Source organism: Triplophysa rosa, linkage group LG15 (genome assembly GCF_024868665.1).
Source record: "Triplophysa rosa linkage group LG15, Trosa_1v2, whole genome shotgun sequence".
Taxonomy (NCBI): Eukaryota; Metazoa; Chordata; class Actinopteri; order Cypriniformes; family Nemacheilidae; genus Triplophysa; species Triplophysa rosa.
The window spans coordinates 15,459,524-15,465,230 of record NC_079904.1 but is presented as its reverse complement, the minus strand read 5'-3'; the positions used below and the strand labels follow the sequence as shown (position 1 = coordinate 15,465,230).

Below are 5,707 nucleotides of genomic sequence, written 5' to 3'. Positions count from 1 at the left end.
ACGAGTGCTCAGGGATTGCCCCTCCAACACCAAATGTCAGGTGTTAACTAGCCAAGCATGAAGAGGAGAGTGAGCCGAGCTTTCTGGGGTTTTACTTCGTTTCCCCTGTTATAGCCGACTCTTGCTGACAGCAACGAAACGCACACACTCGCACAGAAAGGCACACTGCATAATCACAAAGAACAAAAGGCTTTGTTCACATTCAAAATGTCACCAAAGCATTTCTCCTCCAGAAGACAGAGCAGTTTTGTGGCTGGAAGGGAGAGTGGCGACTGATTGGGACTTTAAAGGTTAGTTCTTTGTTCACATGCTTTAGCCAGACAGGAAGACCGGGATATTGATTTGTGTTTTGTGTAAATGTGGTTTGCTGAAACATCTTTCTTATTTGTGCTCTCTCTCTCTCTCTCTCTCTCTCTCTCTCTCTCTCTCTGTGCATTTATCAAAAGCAGTCCGCCTTGTACTAAAGTGACAGACCAAATACAGATAAAATACGTCCATGAAATATAGCTTGGATTTTGAATCCAATTGAAGGTCATACTTTCATTTTTTATATCGCTGATGTCTCTCTAAATTGTATCTCCATGTTTTGTGATATTTATTTTTATATATATAACCAATAACCAATTAAAATCTAACCAATAAAAAGTATTAAAAAGTACTTGTCAACTTTGACAAAACAGTATTTAATCATTTAAAGAGTAGAGTGTTTTATTTTTTTTATTTCTTGCAAAACAGCAAATTTGGACATCCAAAGTTTCGGAAGGGCAACAAGGATATATCAGGGTGACACTGAATTGCACTGAATGATTCTTATGATATGATTTTAAAAAATCAAATACTCTATAGATTCATATTGTCGTCCCTGACTACAAAAAGTTCTGTCATGACATCTCTCGGAGAGTTTGGCATGGTTGTGTACATGACATATAAATGTATTTGGTATTGGCGGAATAGATCTGCTAGGCTGCTGCTGCTGCAGCGGAGCAAGTACGAAGACTTGCTACTGCCAATACATCCACAGCATGCTGCTGTGTGCATATAAGGAATGCTGCTGCTGCTGCTGCACATATAAACATATGAATAAACCCCCATAGCTTACGTGATCACCTTATAGCAGCTCTATGCCAGTGGAACTGGGGAAGGAGGAGGGTTTCTGAAATGCGCGCGCTGCTACAACAAACACTAGCCAATATTTAAACGTAGAGCAGCAAGCTCATTGGCTGCTGATATGGAGGGAACCAATCAGCTTCATGTGGTAATTATTATGTCAGATTGGTTTAGACTTTAGGACTGCGCCATCTAGAGTTTCATGCCAGAACTTACTCTGTCATTTATTGAACAAAACCCCAAGAAAAATGCCAGATTGAACTTACTGAACTCACCATGACATTACTGTATGTGACAATCTGTATGTGTATGTGATTTTTTGCCTTTTTTTACAGTAAAACAACTGCAATTTTAACCTGCGTGCAGACAAAAACATCCATTCAGGCAGCAGAAGCGATAGAAGAAACATTACATCTGCATCATAAAAAACTGGTAGGGCCTAAATCAAATGAGTACCTATGTCTTTCTTTCAAGACTGTAAGTTAAGAATCAGTGCATTCTCTGTCTCCTTTCCGATAAGTTCAGAGTACGCATGAAAGGAGTTGCGTGCAAATAAAGTACATTCTTATATATTTCTGAACTTCTGTTCAAATTTGTTAAAGCTGTAAAGCACTAATTTGACAGGCAAATGACACCACACCGCTTCTGCATTGTAAACTCTGACAAAACTATCGTACGTGTTTAAAATCAATGAAACGCGCACCGTGTAGCCTACTGGTGGTGCACGTCAAACAAATTGCCCTAAAAATAACGCAGACTCGTTGAATGTTGCTCTCCTTAGTCTGATATGATACTCTGCAGAAAAAACCTTGTGGATTTTTGTGTAACAGCCACGACAATGCTGATCCACGAGAAAGACAACGGAGCTCAGAATTATAAAATAGCGGTGTGTTCTGCACAGAAAAGCTGAAAACAAAAGAATTACACTTAACAAAATGGCTTGCTTTTATAACAGAATGCATAACATCTGCACTGATTTCTTTCGCATACAGAGACAACCCCTACCTCCACTAGAATAGTCTTTGTGCCATTAACCAGGTCAGTCATCTCATTGAAGCCTTAATAAAAATGTCTTGGTTACGGATGTAACCTCGGTTCCCTGATGGAGGGAACGAGACGTTGTGTCGAACCGACAGAATGGGGTTTGTCTTGAGAACCTATCATCTTCTGAGTATTTAGAAAAGGCCAATGAAAATTGGCGAATGAAATTTGCATGCCGGGCTCCTCCCCGGATGTCCGGGTATAAGAGGGAAGCCGGCGTGCTCATTCATTCACCTTTTGTTTGAGGAGCCTAAAGCATCCTCCCCCGACCGCTGGGGTGGGCGGCCAGTGTTGTGGCATGAGGGACACAACGTCTCGTTCCCTCCATCAGGGAACCGAGGTTACATCCGTAACCAAGACGTTCCCTTTCTGTCGGTCTCTCGACGTTGTGTCGAACCGACAGAATGGGGTTCCTATGGAAAACGCCACAGCACTGAGCCGCGTCACAATCTCTGCGGAGCGACGTTGACTGGCCTGGGCGAGTCAGACGAACACGCTAACGCGAAATTATGACCTTCCAGTGGAGAGGAAGGGGGACCCAGAGCTTTCCACAAAAAGTTGGGAAGCCCCCTAACGCCGGCCGTCACGGGCGGAGGCCTGATTCTCTAAATGGCGAGAAGCCGCCCGGCACCGTACGGGCCACTGGGTAAGCATTATTCCCCCCTGGGGGGGAAAAACGCTGCAGAGGCCACTACCTACCGTAGGGAGGAATTAGTGGAGACACCACATGGTCTCACCATCAGGGGAGAACTCATGGGAGGAATGTGCGGACTGCAGGAGTTAACCGCAAGGTGGGAGTCCACCTGGGGAGGTCATGGGTTGCCAAGGTGGGAACCATTCATGAGGATACATCAGACGGAACAGCCCACGGAGGGGGGGTTACCACGTCTGGAGCACTAGGTCCGGTTAGAGCTATGTGGGAGATAACTCAACTGTTCCCCGGCCTAAAGGGGCAGGGCTGCTCTGCCCAGCCTGTCCCCTGGAAGGGTGCTTAGTGATGGATGGAATGCCTGTTCTTTACCCGAGGGGAAAGAAGTGAGGCGGGATCGCCACTGCTCCCCCCGGAGGGGGAAGGGCTTCCGCAGGCGTATGCCCTACCGGCTGCCGGTCCCACACCTTGCCAGGATGCGGGCTGACACCGGTTCCGCGCGTAGGTATTAGAACCTCACGGAGTTGTTGGGCATAGCCCAACCCGCAGCTCTGCAGATGTCTGCCAGAGAGGCGCCCTGAGCCAGTGCCCATGAGGGGTGTGCCTCACTCCCAACGGGCAGGGGCGAATAGAGATCGGTATGCCCTAACGAGGGCATCCACGATCCAGTGCGCCAGCCTCTGTTTGGAGACAGCCCTCCCTTCTGCTGACCTCCGAAACAGACAAAGAGCTGCTCAGAGCTTCTGGGCTCTGCGTGCGGTCCAAGTAGAGGCGCCGTGCGCGTACTGGACACAACACGGATAGGTTGGGTCTTCCTCCCCGGTGGGGAGCGCCTGCAGGTTCACCACCTGGTCTCTCGGGAGAGTGGTGGGAACCTTGGGCACGTAGCCGGGGCGGGGTCTCAAGATAACGTGAGAATCCCGGCCCCGAGTTCTAGGCAATCTGTGGACACGGAGGGTGCTTGTAGATCCCCTACCCTCTTGGAGGTGAGCGCCCTGCGGAAAGCCGTCTTTATCAAGACTGAGAAAGAGCGGCAACCCCGAGAGGCTCGAAGGGGGCGGGGCCTCTTGAGGCCCGCCACCTAGGTCGCAAGAGGGTACGGAGCGCGGGTAAGGTGGTCACCCTCTCGCGCCCCTTAGGAACCTAATGACCAGGTCGTGCTGTCCCAGAGGCTACCCAGCACTTGGGTCATGATGAGCGGCCGTAGCGGCTACATACATTCCCAGTGTGGAGGGGGAGAGGTTACTCCCCAGTCTCTCTTGAGGACGGGACAGCTCGTACCCGACCGAGCAACTCCGCGGGTCTTCTCACCGAGAAGAGCACCAGGACGAGAAGAGGCTGAACCTCTCCCAAATGAGCTGGCTGCGCGGGGATGGAGTCGCCACTACCCGCGAGGCGTCGACTGACGAGAAAGCGCATCGGCTGTCTGGTTCAGGACACCTGGGATGTGTGTGGCTCGCAGGGAACTGATCACCTGCTGACTCCAAAGGAGGAGGCGCCGGGCGAGTCATGTTTAGCTGCCGTGAGCAAATCCAATGATATACGCCACAGCAGCTGTGCTGTCCGACCGGACCAGCACGTGCCTGCCCTGCATGAGAGGTAGTAGCCTCCTCAATGCAAGTAGCACAACCAACAACTCTAGGCAGTTGAAATGCCAACGCAGGCGGGGGCCCGTCCACCGCCCCGACACTGCTTGCCCGTTTGCACACGGCACCCCAACCCCAAGAAGGTCATGGAGACCAGGGGGTTAGGGTGTGTCGGCAGAAAGCGTGTGACCATACGCCTGCTGCCGGTGTGCCACGCTCTCCAAGGAACTTGACTCTGTAGACAGTGTTGGAGCGGTCATATGTGCATCGACCCGAGGGGGACCACCCCCGCCGAGGTAGCCATGTATCCCAGGAGCCTCTGAAATTGTTTCAGGGGGACCGCTGACTGTCTGAAAGCTTCAGGCAGTTCAACACTGATCGGGTGCGCTCTATAGTCAGTCGCACTGCCTCTGGGAGGCCGCGTGGGTGCGCTTCCTCGTCGCGGGTCTCGCGCCCCCCGCGGGGGGTGAGCAGGGCTGCTCATGAGGACAGAGTCGAGTTCCCTACCGAGAAAGAGGACGCTCTGCACCGGGGAGAGCTTGCTCTTCTCAGTTGACCTGTAGCCCCACCGATCTAGGTGCCGGAGCACCAGGTCCCTGTGTGTACACAACAGATCTCGAGAGTGCGCCAAACTGAGCCAGTCGTCGACATACTTTAGTACCCGCACACCTACTACCCTAAGGGGAAGGAGGGCGGCTTCCACGACCTTCGTAAAGACTCGTGGAGACAGGGACAGACCGAAGGGGAGGACCCTGTACTGATATGCCCGTCCCTCGGACACGAACCGTCGGAAAGGCCGATGTCGAGGGAGGATCGAGACATGAAGTACGCGTCCTTCAGGTCGATTACCATGAACCAGTCCTGACACCTGATGGACGTCAGGATGCGCTTCTGCGTGATCAACCTGAAAGGCAGCTACTGTGTAGGTGCCTGTTCAGAACACACAGACCCAAGATAGGGCGCAACCCACCGCCTTTCTTGGGGACAATGAAGTACAGGCTGTAAAACCCGCTGAACATCTCGGCTGGTGAGACGGGCTCAATCACTCCCTTCACCAGAAGGGTGGCGGCCTCGGCCCGAAGTACGGGAACATCCTAGCCTCTGACTGAGGTATATCGGATGCTGAACTTGGCAGGCGTGAGGCGACTGGATCGCGTAGCCGAGACGGATCGTCTTCCCTAGCCTGCCTGACAGTCTGGGAAGCCGGACAGGCTCCCAGAAATGAGACGGGGACTAAAGGTACGATCTTTTTCATCGACCCCCCGGGGGGTGGTTCGATGGCTAGCAGTACGGATTCCTTGCCGGGGGAGGTCCCCTAGGGAGG

At 51.7% G+C, this 5,707-nt stretch overlaps 1 long non-coding RNA gene across 2 annotated transcripts in view; it reads left to right on the top strand.

Annotated features, from left to right (window-relative positions):
* Positions 1-253: 253 nt before the first annotated feature.
* LOC130566227 (uncharacterized) overlaps positions 254-5,707 on the top strand; it is a 48,494-nt gene continuing 43,040 nt past the window's right edge. For both annotated transcript variants that reach the window (XR_008964443.1, XR_008964444.1), the window contains exons 1-2: positions 254-290; positions 1,443-1,539. This is a non-coding gene — a long non-coding RNA (uncharacterized LOC130566227). The remainder of the gene's footprint in view (positions 291-1,442; positions 1,540-5,707) is intronic.